At 48.4% G+C, this 17,594-nt stretch overlaps 1 long non-coding RNA gene across 2 annotated transcripts in view; it reads left to right on the top strand.

Annotated features, from left to right (window-relative positions):
• The window catches only part of LOC142902041 (uncharacterized), a 43,350-nt gene that overhangs the window by 8,034 nt on the left and 17,722 nt on the right, over positions 1 to 17,594 (top strand). Inside the window, exon 1 of one of the 2 annotated variants that reach the window (XR_012929034.1) lies at positions 138 to 389. The exons of the other annotated variant lie outside the window; for it this stretch is intronic. This is a non-coding gene — a long non-coding RNA (uncharacterized LOC142902041). Of the gene's footprint in view, positions 1 to 137; positions 390 to 17,594 lie in introns of those variants that run through there. 2 annotated transcript variants of the gene reach the window in all.

Consider the following 17,594-nt stretch of genomic DNA (forward strand, 5'->3'; position numbering starts at 1 on the left):
TTTGCTGCCTTATTCCACCACGCTTTACTTCTGTTTGTGTAAATTACCTTGACACAAATATATATATATATATATAAAAAAAGAAATGAAAAAGGAAAATGCGCTGGAAACAATTTGAGTGATGTCATAGTATCGGGTTGCACTCCTCGTTTGAAATTTTGTGGCCACGGTACAAATTTGTAATGGCCTCGAATGTATTTCTGGCGGAAGGAGGAGAAGGATTTACAAGGGGGGGGGAAAAAAAATAAAAAATTACACATCCGGTTGAAACCGTCAACAGTCACCTGCGTTGTCTCTCCGCCGCAAGACGAGCTGCAGCATCGGCGGGGGTGGGGAGAGAAATCGACGGTTCGCGCACAGGCTGCACGCCCGCACACGCACGGACAAAGGTAAATGCAAAAACACGCACGCATGCATCCTGCGGAGAGGCCGCGCTTCACAATGTTGTTTCTCAACTCCCCGCTTCATAACTTTTTTTTTTTTTTTTTTTTTTTTTTTTTTAAAGTTAGGCCTTAAGAAGGGAAAAATGAAACTTGAGAGTGAATGAGAGACAGTCGGCGGGGCGGTATGTAAGCACGGAAACGGATCCAAAACGAACATTTCTCTGGGATTTCGGCAGCAACGCCCGCTCCGCTCCGCTCCCCCTCCGCACCCCAAACTCAAAAAAACTCGCCACCGCACAACCGCAGACGGTCAGCCAAGCCAACACAACACTCCTGCCATACCTTTCGCGCGCGCGCATGTGCACACACACACACACACACACACACACACACACACACACACACACACACACACACACACGCACGAGGAGTAAATTTTGTGCATGTGTGTAATAGAAATGCTTGGGGGGAGTGAAGGTGGGGGGAGGGGGGTTGGCCTCATACATCAGGGACAGTTATCTTGGCTCCCAGTGCAGAGGCTTATTTCTTTTTCGACAATCGCACATGTGCACTCGCACACATGCACACTTGTGCGACCGGACAGGGTTGAATTGGGCTGGGTAGGGGTACTGTGGTTGAATGCCTTTCCAGTCATGCTCCGCAGACAAGCCTCTGGCCTCCCTTTTCCCCTACTGGCTCTCTCTTGTCTTTGCACCTGCGTCTGTGTTGGCTTTTTTCACCGTTCACCGCACTGCTGCAAGGGACATGAGTGTAAATGTTGTGGAGAGGGATTTGAACCACACTCTGGTGATGAGGTATGGGCCCCGTCTGGTACCCTTAAGCCCAGATGGAAGGGATGAAGAACAGGGAGAGAGGGAGGAGAACATCTTGCTGCAAGAGGTGGAGACCGTCGAACCCCGGCTGAACAGTAGCGGTACAGTTGTAGATAACTGGAGGTCGGCCAGAAGGGATTTTTTTTGTCGCAAAGATTGTCTTACTCCCATTGTAAACCTGTAAAATAGATGTTATGCTTAGAATTTTCTGGGAAACTAGACCTCGTGCATGCGGCCGAGTGAAAGAATGAACCCGAGAGTTTTGAGGCTAAAATAAGTCAAGGAAAATAAAGGACAAAATTTAATAGTGATCAGTTTACCTCTTGTAGTCACAGACGGCTAAAATAACATCGGCTCTCACACGTCCAATCTTCACTCCGACGCGCAAGTCACCGGACAAAGCTGCACCTGTAGGAATTTCTTTTTTTCTTTAAGAGGACAAAGAGCCTGCTCTCTTTTTTGGAAAGAACTCAGTGACTGTCGGAGATGTTTGATAGGGATGAGAGATCTCGCTCCAGAAAAAACAGTACCTGGATTTGAAACCATGCTGCAAAAATAAGTTAAGAACGAGTTTAAAAAAAGAAAAAAAAAGTTTCTAAACCAACTAAGCACTTCCTCCTTCCTTCCCCTTCTGTCCGACCTATCCCTCATTCATTTTCTGTGCTCCCTATCTGTCACCTTAATCTCCCCCGGCTCTTTTTATCTGCTCCCGCTGTCCCTCCCTTCTGTTTGTTGCCAGCATATTGATTGCCCATGTCTTTGCCTCTGCAGCTCCGGCCTATTGATCCCCAGCTAAGAGGCGCACACATACACACACACACACACACACACACACATAAACTTGTGTGCGTGCGCATCCGCTCCACACTCAGATGCCCTCCCTCATGTCTCCTTCACAGCTCGAGCGCCATGTTAATTGTCGCGCGTAGGGCAACTTTGTCACTCCTCCTTATCAGTAATTGCACTCAGAAAACACCACGCTCAGGGGACGCCTTGGTTTTTTATTTTTTCCCTATGCTTATACCCTCTGTTGTGTTGAATAGACTTGGCATTGATGGACGTTATGCCTTTGTGCTTCTCTCTAGACTCATTAAAGTGAATAAGACTGGTGTGTGCTGTGTGTGTCCAGGGCCCTGTCACTACTGAGCAGACTTTCCCCTGTGTGTCTGTCTCTCTCTTTCTCCCTTTGACTGGGCCTGCTGGCTTCTTCATCCAGGCAGCCTGGTCAATATGGCCATTCTGTCTAGCAATTAACATCGATCAGCGCCCGTCAATACCATCAGCACCCAGACAAAGACCCAGGGTGCATTGCGTCTGCTTGCCCTTTCTCTATCACAGTCCAACAAATCCCCAAACAGCACTCTCATTATATGAGGGCATTCTGGCCTGACCCCAAGGTCATCACGGAGGGAAAGCCACGCTGTGCTGGACTCCCTGTTCTGGGTGACTGGAGTGGAACCTCATGCGCCCCGTGAGCCGCGGGCCAGTTGTTGACTCATTATCATAGTGTGTGTGTGTGTGTGTGTGTGTAGCAGCGTGGAGTCCAGCTTAGATATGGTTTTGGATGCTGTCAAAAACGAGTTGGCAGGCGAGCAAGTTCCCCCCGCTCTCCCTCCCGCCGTCCCTTCCTCCCTCGCCCGGGCTGCAAAGTGTAAGACACTGTGAAAACTTTGAACAGCGTCAATGCAATCCATCATCCTGGTGACACGCTGCATAGATTTGGAGTTCTTAGATGTGTCAAGTGCAGTGGATTGCATCCAATTAGCCTTGGCCATAAGGTATGGTTTGCATACTGTATGTCTGAGTGAGGTAGGAGGGCGCGGATCAGCAGGGCCTCGCGTGCTCGATTGAGCAGACTCGCTCGGGTGACTTGTGGCTTTGATTAATACCTGCAGACATGGATCTCAAAGCTTCACGTCAGATGTAGACACTGGTTTTCTGGGACAGATATCCCCGCTGTGTTAATCAGGGCCGGTGGGTTTAGGCGGGGGGGGGGGGGGGCACGCCGAAACTGTTTCCCAATGTGTAAATGTACGAGGCACTTAATAAAGGCCCTTTGATGAAAAGCGGGGCCCATGCAAAGTTGAGGAATGTTACTGTGTGCCGGGGCTTTGAAACGAGAAGCTGTTCGCCACTTGTCAGCGTCTGCGAGATGAGAGAATTGACAGCTGCGACCAAGTAAAAGCAGGAATTAATTAGCTGTGGGCCGTTTGCGGGATAGTAAGCTACGGCTGAGATGAAGAGCAAAGCAAAATATTGTTTTTATTAGGGGCGATGTTGGTGGCTCGCACTGGGCTCCTTTCTCTCACTTAGCCGGATTAATCCGGCCAATATGAACGTTTATTTTCCTCCCTCCCGAGCAATCCATTGCAGCTGTTGTCTCTATACATAGCGCGGCGGAAAGCGCTGGAACGGCTCTGGCACTTTTAAGTCGGAGGAGGGTTGGATGCTGCTTTGGAGCCGTGTCAGGGTAATACTTCATGCAATCTAGTCAACTGCCTCGCCAAAGCCTGCGTTGTGCACAGGTAATTATGTTCTCTGGGCTACACTTGTCTTCTTTGCCCGGTACGATTTTCATTACGAAAGTTATTTGGTGGCTTTGGGAGTTTGTTGTTGTTGGTGTGGCTACAAAAATATGCAATAATACAAAACATCTGGGCCTTCCAGATTAACCAAGTGTACAAAAGTGACCCAAGACATTCCAGGGAGAGAAACTGCCACATCCTCACCTTCCGAACCCCCGGGGAAAGGGCTGTCTAACATTTTGACACTTTGGACACAGTTGGGAAAAATGCTATATAGAAAAAAAGAAGAAAACACGAAGGCCTCTGTGTTCCTGCAGCGTTGTCAAAAACTGAAGCTTGGAGATCGATGGGTGTTTTAAACTGCGGCCAACGACTTCTGATGATGTCATTCTATCCAATAAGACAGACGTTGATTACAAAAGCAAATCGGAGGCGGCGACACAGCAGAAGATGTGTTGCCGCGCTGCAAGTAAACACATAACAGCTCTGGGCGACGCACATTCCCTGAGGGGTCGGTGCCGCGGGCCGCCTAAACTTGATTGGCAACCAGGAAGAAGCTAATTGCTTTCGATCAATGAGGTTGTACATAAATATGCAATTGCCTAAGCGAGCGGCTGGATGTTTGTTTAATCACGGTCCTTGCGGTTGTGCGCGTTTGGTTGAGCGGGAGGGTCGTGACCCGCAGTGACAGACTGGGAACAGCTGAGCGTGTGAGGCCCACGGCCACGGTGCAAGCAGTTAGCGGTACCTGCAAAGCTTGTGTCAACAGGGATACGCACAGAGTTGTGGAAGTGCATGTGTGTCGCGCACATACATTCACGCCAGTGTGTGTGTGTGTGTGTGCGTTAGTGAGGGAGTGAGTGAGGGGGAGTTCTGAGTGGATATTAATGTGAACTTTATGAACACACGCTGAGCTTTTTGGGTGTTTTCCTGCTTCACTTTGAGTGATTGCCGCCACCCGCTTTTGTATTTCTCTGTTTCCTGCTGATTGCCACGTTTGTTTTAGAGTTGGTGAAAATGCATAAACAGTTTTTATGTTCAAGTGGCATGGCTTTTCACTCTGGCACAAATACACAAATGCCAAAGAAGCAACACATACTGAACTTGTGCGCGGTACCTGCACAGTTTCCCGAGATAACAACAGCAGTGACGTGGCCAAAACCAGCTGAAGTGAGAGGACATTTACGGCTTGCCCCATTGAATGCAATTTGTGCAAAAACTCCCTGCATGCTCTCAACTAGCCAAAGTTGCCATGGTGACCTTGTTTTGTTTCCGGTTTGTAACCCTGCACTCTGGCTACCTTTTACAACGGCCCGGTAATGGTGCGTCGCCTGTACCTCCATCTTTCCTCAAAACTTCCGCTCCAACCGCTTGATGGAAACCTGTCAGATTTTGCATTTTGTCCTTTTATTTTTTGAAATCTTGAAAAAAATGACTTCACATGGTGATGGAAACCAGGCTCACGTCCTGTTCCTTCCTCCTCCCTGGCCCTTCTGGCCCAGCCATCGGGCGATGGAGGAACTGTTATGTTCATGAATCCCTTTAATGTGCTATGTAATTACCCTGGCAACACATCCCATGATTACTCACGCCAATAAAGCACCTTCAAATTGACATGTCCAAGTGGGAGAATGAGAGGCAGTGAAGGAGAGACACGGAGGGAGGGCGGGAGGGAAGGAACGAGGGAGGGGGGAGGAGGGAGGGCGTGCGGAAGGCATACTTTCCATCATCCTTTCGCACCTCTGCTCCTCATCAGCCCCCCGCCGTCCTCTCCCCTCGTCTCTCCCCGCCGCTCCTCATGCTCCATTTGTTGCTCTCCAGTCTGCCCTTTTATTTCGCTCATTCCAATCACAGCTCCTTCCTCCGCGTCCCCCCGCTGCCCGGCCCGCTGCGACTTCTGCCAGCCGCCCAGCCGGTGGTCAATTACAGCACAACAGCCTTTTGGAATGACAAAAGCCCTCTTAAACTTGCTCCCACTTTGCCTTTTTTAGGACGAGTTCTCCGCGTGCCCTGGAGACTGGGTGAATGGGCACGGAGAGAGAAAATCGCAGTAAATAAAAGTTGCTTAAGGGTTCAAATGAGCGCGCATAAAATTCCTGGCGGCGGCGGCAGGAGCTACTATCTTGTTTTTCCTTAAGCAAACTGTTGTGAGTAATGCAAGACAATGTTTGTGCCTTCTAAAGACGCCCATATGCAATTAAAAAACAAAAACAGTCTCTGAACCTCTTACAAGCAGTGCCTCCTATCGCAGCGCACCCACCCATGTCAGTCCTCCGGTCACTATACCTCCCACTTAGACAGCTGAGGCCTTGGCGCTTCCTGTGTTAGCACTTATGCTAAAACCCCCTAGCCCTTCTCCGCCTAGCCTCTGAGTGCTCGGGCCAATGTTTGCCAGCGGTGCCCCTCACCTACCTCTCTCTTCCCCTTCTGCAGCTGCAGCCTCTTACGCTCTGCCTCAGACCCCGGCAGAAAATCCTCAATTGTAAGACAAATATTATAACAAATTAAGCAACAAAACAATGGGTGGGTGTCTGCCTGACGTCAGCCTGCATTTCATTAGCAATCTCTTGGCTAACGCGTTCCATATGGAGGAGGCTGCAGGGTAGCCCCCTGCTGCCCAGCCCTAGCCCCAGCCCAGCGTGGCCCAGCCCGGCCCGGCTCGGTTGCCACGGTCTGCCCCCACCCACGCCTCAGTCTCGGTTGGCCCCCAGTTTTGGACCCCATCCGGGCCCCCGCCATTATGTCATCTTTAATTTGAACTTGTCACACATCACCTGACACCTACCCCCGTCATGCTGTAACCTTTTGTCCCGCCGGAGCGAAAAAAACACTCTGGAGGTTTTCTCCCTCCGCTTTTCTCTCCCACTTTGCCTGTTGTTTTACTCTCCCTTTTCTCCGCGATCCCCCTCGTTCTCTCACGCTCTTTCCTCCCCCCCGCCCCGCGCACGCTCGCTCTGTTGGCTCCTATCACTCTCTCCCTTCCCTTTGACTCAGCCTCCTGCTCCGCGCACACCAACACCTGCCCACCACCCAACCCCACCCCCGACCCTCCGTTGCGGCCCTGTGGCCGATGCATGCTTGTGTGCGTGTCTTTTAAGTCGAGGAGACAACCGAGAAAGATTGAGACGGGAATCTGATGACAGCTCCGCTGGGTCACCCAGAGTCCTTTTTCCGAGACCCCGATACATGAGCTGAATGACAGAAATATATCAGAAGTGACAGTCGGAGGAAAGGTAAAGCACTCTGGACTGGGCTACGTTATAGCACATGACAGGATTCTGGAATGGGACGTGCGTTTTGGCCAGAACCTCGGACTTTTGGAGAGCCGCGGGGCCACAAGGCCGTCTCCCGTGATGGAAATATGGGACGTGACTGACGCCTGGAATTGGAGAGGAAGAGAATGTGAGAGAGAAGGCAGGGATGAGAGGAAACGCGCAGATAAGAATGTAGGTCTGTGTGTCTCCGCGCAGGCCGCTCGGTGCGCGGCCGTGTGCGCCGCAGGTGTGTTGTTCTTGGGACGTGTGCATCTGCCCGCTGAGCGCGGCCCGACTGTTTGCATACGTGCCCTTTTCCTGGCCTGCGTATCGCTGTGTATAATCCTGTGTATTTTTAATGGCTGGTGTGCAGCGGTCTGTGCGCGTTGCCGTGCACACCCGCGCGAGTTGCTGGGTGTCTCTGGTAGCCGTCCCTCATCGCCGCTCTGTTCCCCCAGGTCTGTGTTGTTGGCTTCGCCCTCCTCTCTGGTGCTGCTTTGTGCTCAGCTCGTGTTTGTTTCTCATCTTTTCTGTAACGCTGATAAAGGAATTAGCAACCGCGGGCCCCTGCAACTTACTTCCCCAGTGCGTATTTTATGAAGCTAATAATATCGTCTCGCTTGAGCTGGATGCTAAATGTTGTAAATGCATTCATGGGTTTTGATCCTGTTTTCTCATGTAATAAAAATGAATGAATCAAGGGCAAACAGATGGCAGACAACTATTTGGTCAAGAATTTCTCTGAAGTCTGCACTCAGCACGGTAGGGGGAAAATGATTTCTTTTTATTTTTTTTGGTGCGCAAACTGTTTTGGACCCAGCAGCTGGTCTGGTGAGAAGTGCACTCGCTGAAGTGAAAGGAAACTTCTGAAAATGGAAACACAAAATCATCCGTGAAAATATTACTTTTTAATTCAGAAGAAAAATATTCCTAGACTATACAACTGTACATTCCAATAAAAGTGTTTTTTTCCAAAGACGTTTGACAAGTTAAAGAGCTTGAATAGAAGCAGGTGCTTCGGCAGAGGGCACGAGGGCGTCGCTGGGAGTTTTGCTGGTAAAGATATTATGTTTCATAAAATGCACTTCATGCTGCTTCTCTGTTTTAGTTGGTGATCACTCCTCATTCTGTCATTTCGTATTTATTCATGGTTGATTGGAACACTGACTTTCTGTGGAATAAAGTTGCCAAAAACAAGTTCAAAGTTTTAAAAATACAAGATCTGCTTCATCTCTAACCGTGGCAGCATCATTACATATTAATACTGATAGTAATTGCAGATGCAGGTAGAACTACTGTCTGTTTTAGCCTCAGTTCTCTAAAGTCTGCCTCTGGATCCTCTGGATCATTGGAGGTTCCGTCTCTTCTCTTCGCTACTTACACAAGCCACCTTTCCAAGAGTTCCAATTGCATTACAAAATATTGGTTAAGACCGTGTAAGGGCTCTTTGTACAGTTCGGCCGCAATCTGGGATGACTGCAAGCAGTTAGAAGTGCAACAACAGACGCCCAAGAGGGGGTTCTGTTTCACACGGACAAGAGGATGTGCCTGGCAGAGATCAGGAGAGTCAATTGTTCTATTGTTGACCATAAGAGCAAACAGATGTCGCCATCGACTCTCTAACATCTTTTTGTATGAACAACTGGATCTGCTTTTGAGGAGATGTAACCAAAAATCCTATAAAACAATAGAAAAAATGAGGCACTTTTTACTGCGGGCCAGCTTTGATACATGGTTCACGATGGACTGACCCTCTTGCTGTGTATTTTGTTCCCTCTTGCTAACGTTGTGTTCGTGTGTAGTGTGGGGTATATGGAGAGTAATTTCAGAGGCTGTGATTAAAATTGGTTGCGAATGCCAAGATCATTTTAAAAGGCAAGATAATTATTGGTTGGATCCGCCCAAGCTACTGGTGTGCTGGGGGAAAAGCAGCTGAGCAGGTACTTTAATTCTATTATTCCCGAACCTATGACCATAAAAAAATACATTTTACCTGGAACAATTCATCTTCAAGTGTGTAATATGGTTAATGTTTCTGTATTGGAAGATTGGCATTTTAAAAGATGAGACAGAACTGCATATGATGTTACACGTAAGAGGCAAAAATATGGAAAAATTGTGTTGCATCACTTAGTTACTACCGCCAACTAATCTCTTGTGAGCAGATCAAGGTCTGGCCAATCACTTAACAAAACAAAGTGACCAGGACAGCGATAGCGTGACCGTTGCATCAGCACCATGGACAGCACTTCATACGAAGCCAGAACGTCAACAACCACATGTGGCTCGTTATGGTGACCTGCACACCCCTCAAGGTCCAGTATTTTTAATGAGCGAACAAAAAGATGGAGTTTAAAATGACAGGACATCTAAAAGCCAACAACCTACTTTCCTCAAACATCACTGGATTTAGGGCAAAGCTATGAAAGCCACTTGCAGGGAAATATTGTATATTTGTCAACCACAACGAAATTCCACTTTTAAACTTGCTCTTTTTACCAGTTTGAAACCAAGTCTATGCAGAAAGACCATGGATCCTCCCTACGGCTACGAGTTGTTTACTTGACTTACATTAGCCCAAAAATATCCGTCATTAACGGTTCTTTCTCAGTTTACACAAGATTTAAGTGTTTACCTTTAAACTCCGACAAACCACTCATCTACCCCCAGCAGCTGTCATCTGTTGTGGCCAGGTGGTGATGAAGGTGATGGCCAGGGGTTAGACTTGGGGCAAAAAATCGCAGTCGCCATCCCGATGGCAATAATACTACAAATATTTGCTGCCGTCGCGTGTTTTCATTTTTTTCTGATGAGTCATGGTTTTACGTGAACAGTTGATGCTATAAATAGGGAGGAAAATCCAATGATTGATGGCTGGGACCTGTACTGGTAAGTCCAGTGGGTTAAAGAGCGGAAACCCAATATCGTTGCTTCATCGCGCCATCACTACTGTGCAGAATCAATTGCAGCGCTCATATCTGGGATATTCTTAGCTTAGTTTCTTTTCGTGCCCTGGGAGGAAGTGGAAATTTGTGTTTTACTTTGTTTATGTTCAGAGGTCTGCCAGTAATTGTGTTTCCTTGTGCTGATATTTTTTTTCTGTTCTTGTGGATCATTTTGTACAAACAGACACTGTCAGCATGGTTAAACCAGCAGAAGTCAGCTGTCTGGGTCAGTGTAACACACAGCGAGGAGCAGATTTCTTTGAGGTGAAAGTTCAACGTTGATATTCTTTTCTTGCGCTTGGGTGCAACGGTCGGTGACAATTAGCAAAGTGGATGTTACTACATCTTACTTGATGTGTTTAGCAGGTTTGTTGATGGATGACCACCGTTCCTAATTACATATCATCAGTTCTAGTTGTTTAAAAACTACTCGTGTGGTTTTACGTTACTGTATGTCAAACCATTGTGCTTCTAAGCCTTACACCAATGGGTTCACGCAATACTTGATATATTTACTACAAATCTAAAAAAAAATTGAGTCAGCATGTTGTTCCTGCATCTGCATGGTACTCCAGCTTCTTCCCACTGTCCAAAGACATGAGTTTAATTACGGTTGAAGCTTGTGACTCTGGACTGTCAGTAGTTGTGGATTGTGAGCCCTCTGGTTTGTCTCTTTCCATCATCCCAGTGGTAAACTGGCCCGTCTATGATAGCTGGGACTGGATCCAGCCCTGTGTGCGTAAGTGGTGCTAGAAAATGGATTAATGATTAAAACTTTGCCAATGCAGATAATAGTTTAAAAGTTTTTTTCAAAGACTTGTAACAAGATATATTGTCTCACTTCTAATCTGATGCCACACATTTGATGGTAATTATGGAGTAATATTATATAATATAGTAAAATATTGAGTCATTGAGAAGGGGAAAGTTATTTCATCATATTTTTCTTTTAAAGGCGTAGATCAGCTGCAGCAGCATTGAGACACGGCGTGCTTGACATGACCGCTAGCAGCAGATGTGCTTTTGGAAAGCATTACAGAGCGTCGGATTTTTCACAGATGTTGGCAGCTGCCATCTGAAAACATTGATAAAAAGGTGGGTGTGGTCAGGTTATGCTCATTCCTCGCACAATCACGTTTTTAAACAAAACACTCCGCTGGCCGTCCTCAGGAATTCTGTGTTTCTGAAGCAGAGGGCAGGAGGTAAAAGTGGCCTCTTCCCTGTGTTGTGGTCTCGTGTCGGCGGCAACACACCGTGTGGAGGCCAGACAGATGGGGGCTGCCACCTTATGTCACTGGAAGTTTACTCTTAGTACCAGAGACTTGGAGAGATCACAGCTGAGCTCCTGTTTTCAAACTCTGGAGACTGACTTTCCCCCAGACTCTGCGGAGCATCTTTAACCTCATTTCAGGACAATGAGATATGGCGTTTCAGCCTCAACGCAAGAAGACACCAAACAGACATTCTTAGACATTCACTCTTATCCTTGTCCTTGGATTTTTTCCTATTCGTTTTCACTCTGCAGTAAAACCGAGAGCAGCGCGGTGTAATCGTGGCTTCGCTTCCATCCAATAACTGTCACGTTCTCGGAGCGGCACGTTCAGCAAAACAGCTAAAATCACAATGCCTGCACATTTAGACTAGTGGGACTGACTAATACAATGACAGTGGCGGAGTGGCAAATACCACAGTGACAACATCAGACGTTTGTTTAGTGGGTTTCAGAGTGTCTGGTTGCGTGGTGTTGCTTTTGGGAGACCATGGCAAACTCTCGCTGCATAGCTGCTTCACATGACTGCATTACAACAAGTGTGTGTGTGTATGTGTGTCTCAAAACGGGTGTCAGTACCTGTTTTCATCCAGTAGCTGTGTGTGTGTGTGTGTGTGTGTGTGTGTGTGTGTGTGTGTGTGTGTGTGTGTGTGTGTGTGTGTGTTGGCTTGCTGTTGGATTGTTAGCTGCTCGCACTGGTTGAACGTTAATGTTCATTATTTTTCCGGCTTGCTTGGCTTAGCGTGTGAAAAAACACTTTTACCCAACACAAACACACACACACACACAAACATGCACAAGCACACTATTGGTGCAGATCTTGATGACCGTTACGGCGTCATAGTCCTGGAAGCGGTGCACTGTGCCGAGGATCAGGGTGTGTATGCTTTAGGTTTTTGTGTGTGCAGCTGCACGGCTGTGTGTGTGTGTGTGCGTGTGTGTGTGTGTGTGCGTGTGTGTGTGTGTGTGTGGAATGAGTGTAAAAGACATCAGACACCGCCGTTAATGGGCTTAATCAATGACAGATGAAATTCCTGTTGTTTTTCTCACCGCAGCACTGTCTGCTCCAATAGAACCAGGGCCCAGACTGTGCAGAGAGACTGATGGGGACTACTGAGGTTGGAAATCTCACTTGTGCTCTTAGCCACTGCACGCGCACGCACACACACACATACATGAGCACGCACGTGCACACACACAAGGAAAAAGGTTGAACACTGGCAGGGACCTGCTTTCATTTTGCTCAGTTTACGAATGGCATGAAATATGCATTTTACAAATAAACCACGCCGCTTTTTTTTTTTCTTTTTTCTTTTTTCTTTTTACACGAGCATGTCCCCCGTTCCCCTCAACACACACACACACACACACACACACACACACACACACACACGACATCTCACTCACACACGCACCCTCGCACACGCGAGCACTTGCCAAAGTCCTCTCTGTGCTCCAGCTGGGGACCCAGCTGCAGTGATGTCATCGCTTGCTGCCACTTTGCTGATTGTGACTCTTATTGAAAGCAGAGCACTTTGATTTGGTTTCAAGAGCGCTCACAGAAAAGCGCAGGCAGGCAGGCAGGCAGGCAGGCAGGCAGGCAGAAAACACACGCACACACACACGCAAGCACTTAAGTAGATAGATGCAGAACACGCGTCCACGTGTAAAAAAAAAAAAAAAAAAAGAGGACGGAGGATTAAAACAAAAAGGCCGCCGCGACGTCTTGGATCCAGGGAGAGGGAGCGGGAGAGACGCGAGCGCGGCGCTGAGAGTTTGCTTTAGAGAGCGGTAGAGATAAGAGCGGTGAAACCACGCAAGCGGGGAATGTCTCCCATCCCCAAACACATCCATCAGCCTCGCATGTGTCCGTGCGCGTGAACACCCTACCGCGCGGACCGTGCTGACTGAGCAAGCGCGCGCGCGTGCATGCACGCACGCGCACGCGCATGCACGCGAAGGACATCGAGATGGCGCTCCGATACCAAACGCCGCTCCCCTCTTAACCTCCCCAGCAGACACCCGCACTGACAGAATCAGTTACAAGACCCTGCGAAAGTCCTGCCAGTGAGTTAAAAGGGAGAGCGATCGAGGCAGGGGGAGAGAGAGAGAGAGAGTGAGAGAGAGAGAGAGAGAGAGAGAGAGAGAGAGAGGGTGCAAACATATGAGAACAGTTCTGAACAGTTTCCCCATATTATGCTCCATCTGGAACGGCCCCAGCGCCGCCCCCTCTCCCCCACCTCCCCTCCTCTCCTCCTCCTCTTCCTCCCTCGCTGGCCTTCGCTCCGTGTCGCCGCTGCCAGTGGCACCATCTCGAGCTCTCGGCCCTCCGTCACCTCGTCCACCCCTGCGAACCCTCGCTGCCATTCAGGTCGGGGGACGGGGGGGGCTTTGCCTCTTTAGAAACCTCTTTTTGCTCGCCCCCACTCCACCGCCTCTCCTCCTCTCCTCTCCTCTCCCCTCTGCCTTGTATACACTCGTCTGTTGGCATGTCCTCTGTCTTTCCAGCCTTTGAAGGCTTTTCAGGCTGCTAATAAAAGACAGGTCCCCACCACAACAAAAGGGCTCAGCGCTGCCTTTGAATAAACAGTTTATTTCGCTTTTTTTTTTTTTTTTGGTACCCCCTCCACGCCCATCATACCCCCCTACCTCCGTACGAGCGTGGGGGTTTTATTTTTTTGCATTTTTTTTTCACTCTTGGCTGAGGGGGAAATATGTGCACTTGCTATGTTTTTTTTCCATGTGATCACAATGCTCTGGAATAGATTAGCCGACGACGAAGGCGGGGAGGAGCAGGAGGGATGAGGAGGAGGAGGAGGAGTAGGCGGAGGAAAATAATAAAGGAGAGGGTAGCTTTGGCAAACTTGACCTTGAAGGTAGGCAGCGACGGCTTGCGCATCTATCGGTCACTCGATCTGGTCACAACCACCCCCCTCCCCACTGCGTGCTGCGTTCAGGGTCTCGTGGGACACGCGCTCTCTCCTCCCATCGCGCCGTCTTATCATCGGAGCAGTGCGCAACTCCTACAGGCACCTGTAACTCGGCGCCCGGCAGTAAAAACTCCCCAAACCGCATTAGGCCTGTGTACACTGGCAACACCTGGCTTTCCCAAGGGGATTCAAATAAACATCTCGTTGAAGAGAGACCTGTTTTGCTGGATAACCTGGAACAGCCTGGCTTTGAATCTGAGCGTAATCCACCACATCCAGTGGAATCGCGTCAAAGTCGGGGCCCTGACGATTTGCCCTGTTTACGAGCGCAGAAATATTCCCCTGGCTAAAAAAACCTGACTTTTAAGGCATGCTGGAAAAGGCATATTTCCCCCCCCCCACCCCCCCTCCGCATGTAAATAAGTTCTCAGTTTGTTGGAATTGGACCCACTGCGGCCCCGCTTGCTGGAAAGACACTCTCGCTACTGAACGGATCCCCAATGGCCCGAGCCAGGAACACGCTGGGCAGGGAGGAGTGCGGCCTCCGGCATACCTGGACAAACATAAATAAGGAGCAAAATATTTGAAATGGATTGAGGCGAACCTTATTCTGTGCTATCGGACCCTTTCGCAACCCGCCGTGTGGACAGAAATCACCGTTTGTGTTTGTTCAACAAGGGTAATGAGTGTTTTCAAGTGAGCTACTCTCCCTGCGCTGTTTTTGTTTCGTTTGCGCGTCTTAAGGCCAACCCACATTAGCCAGAGCCAGGCCACAACACAACCCAACGCTGCGCCGAAACCGAGACCACAGTTCCCGTCGCTGCACCCACCGGCAAACCCCTCTGCACTTGTTTGTCCTCCCTACACCCCCCACTTGTCCCCTCCGCCCCTTTAGCATTGTTTTCTGACCTGCTGCTGCGGCTCCGACGCTCAGACCACATATAAAGTCTTTTTTTTTTCGGCCTCTTACTCTTAGAGGAAGAAGAATAACAGCGAAAGTGTGTAAAAGTTCTGCGTTAACCGTGCGTAAGTATGTGTGCGTATTCGGGGCCGTGCCGCGTATGTAGCTTTGTGTGTGTGCGAGCGTGCACGGAGCAGCAAACCACAAGCTTATTGAAGCCATTAGAGAGCTGGCTGAGCAGCGCCGCATAGCAACGCCAGATGGGCAGGCGCACGGCGTTTGCGCGAAAAAAACACGGGCGCGCGCGCGCGCACTCGTGCACCTCTCGCACACATAAGTAAACAGTTTGCGCGCCGACACACGGCGGCCCGGTGATTTTGACAGATTGACGGAGGGAAAATATCGGCGCGTACGGCAACAGACACGGGGCCGCGGCGCGCTCGCAAACAGTTTGATTACGCAGACGCACACGCACACGTGCGCACAGCTGGAATGCGCAGCTGGCACACACGCAGACCCCCCTCTCCTCCCCCCCTCCAAGCAGATCCTGCACCATGAGTGATGGACAGAGTGAGAGTGAGGACGGGTGACACCGCAGTGCATCCCTTCATCTCTGTCACTCAGCTAATCCCACCGCCTCACCCCCCCCGCCCCCCCTTCTCCTCTCATCCATTACGTCATCCCGCCTCTCGCCAGACCCCCCGTCCCCCACCCCCACCCCAGGCCCCTCCCTCCCTCCCTCCCTCACGCACCCCCATCCCGCTCCGTGCGTCAGGCGTTTACTCTTTCCCTTCTCCGCTTGCCTACTTTCCTCCGTCTCTTTCTTGTTTCCCTCCACTTGCTCCGGCTTCGCTTTTTGTTTGGATTAATTAAAAGGGGGGGGGGGGATGAAAACGTACGTATGGAAATTTTGGTTTGTGTTTTCCTTATTTGCAGTGACATCGATCGTCTGCCCTGTGTCACTTCACTCCGAGCGCTGGAAGGAGTGCTCACATTTTACTTACATAATGCTGAAAAAGACAAGAATTTTTCCATTACAAGTCTAAGACTTGCATTTTTTTCTTTCTTTTTTTTACATACGTTACATTACATATTGTAAAATGTATATATATATATATATATATATATATATATATATATATATATATATATATATATATATATATATATATGTATATATATATATGTATATGTATGAGTCTCATCCCCCCTGCCTCCCAACTCCCCACTGCTTGTGTTCTCTGGTTGTGTTATTGTTGGAGCCACTGAAGCGAAGGCTTGCAGTTCACTTGCCATTTTCTTCAAAGCAGCAACCAATAAATAACACTGGACACTTCCTGTCTGTTGCCAATATAACAGAAATGTGATATCTTCACTAAAGTAACACAATCACAGATCCCTAACAAACAAATCAAAAATTAGCCTGAGGTTTCATCTCATTTCATGGAACATATAGTAGTGCTTTAATTGGCGTATTGCATTGAAATTCACAAATGTGGTTAGCAAAAAAAAAACTTGAACATGGAAGGTGATTGGATGAACCCTCTGCCTGTCATCTTGAACACACTGTGCCAATATGGCTTGGCTGTGCACAGTGTTTAGCAAAACTCTTGATAAAGCCAGTTGGGAGTGAAGTGAAAGCGTCTTTTTAACTAGAGAAGACATTCAGTCCAAGTCTGTGATTTTCTCCTGTGAAAAGTTCAGATAAAACTATGGATCTTCTCTCTCTACCCAAAAACATCTACTAGCCTCGTTAGCAGCAGCTAATGTTTACGAGCTGGATGATGATGTATCTTCTTCTTCCTCTTCAGTCTGTTTCTGTAATTTATAGGAGCTTCTTGCTGTTGTGGCCTCTCACCTCAGTCACAACTGAACCTCTCTCATATGTGAATTTTCCAACATCAAAAATCTCATGGATGTCCAACAAGGTCATCAAAATGAACTCCGTATTGTAAGTGCTGTAACTTTTTGATGTGCAGATACTACTACTACTCATGTAATTTTTGTTACAGCATCACATATGTTCTTATTCTTGATCAAGATTATGATTATGCTCTAATTTGTCGTCTGTTTTCTGCCTTTTATGATTCCCAATTTCCCTGCAGCAGTGTGCTTTATCGTGACGTATCCAACTCCTTGCCATTTAACAATAAAGATCAAATCTCCCAGAGATATCGAAAGCAAGAGGCCCGTCCTATTCATCCCCCGTCTCTTTTAAACCCTGCAAAACATTACAGCTCACACTTATCTGTTTCCCAGAAGTCAAAGCAGCTTGTCTAGAATTTCACATTTTCCCTGCAATGTTTTGAATCTCCCTCTAGGCCAGAAGGAATTTACTACAACGCTCCAACTTTACTCTCAAAGTTCTTCCATTTGTCAGCCGTCAGGCTCGGCAAAGTTATTGGAACGTTGCAGTTGCGCTTCCCATGGCGTGGATGCGGCCGACGGGCACGTTCTTGGGGTTACAGTAAAACAAGCATCTAATGACACCCCCCATAACCACAGCAAAGGGGGGCACGCGTCACCAGCGCTAACCCAGGAAATGCTTTGGTT

The sequence above is a fragment of the Nelusetta ayraudi genome, unplaced genomic scaffold, assembly GCF_046127955.1.
Source record: "Nelusetta ayraudi isolate G7.1 ecotype Tasmania unplaced genomic scaffold, CSIRO-AGI_Nayr_v1 ptg000090l, whole genome shotgun sequence".
Taxonomy (NCBI): Eukaryota; Metazoa; Chordata; class Actinopteri; order Tetraodontiformes; family Monacanthidae; genus Nelusetta; species Nelusetta ayraudi.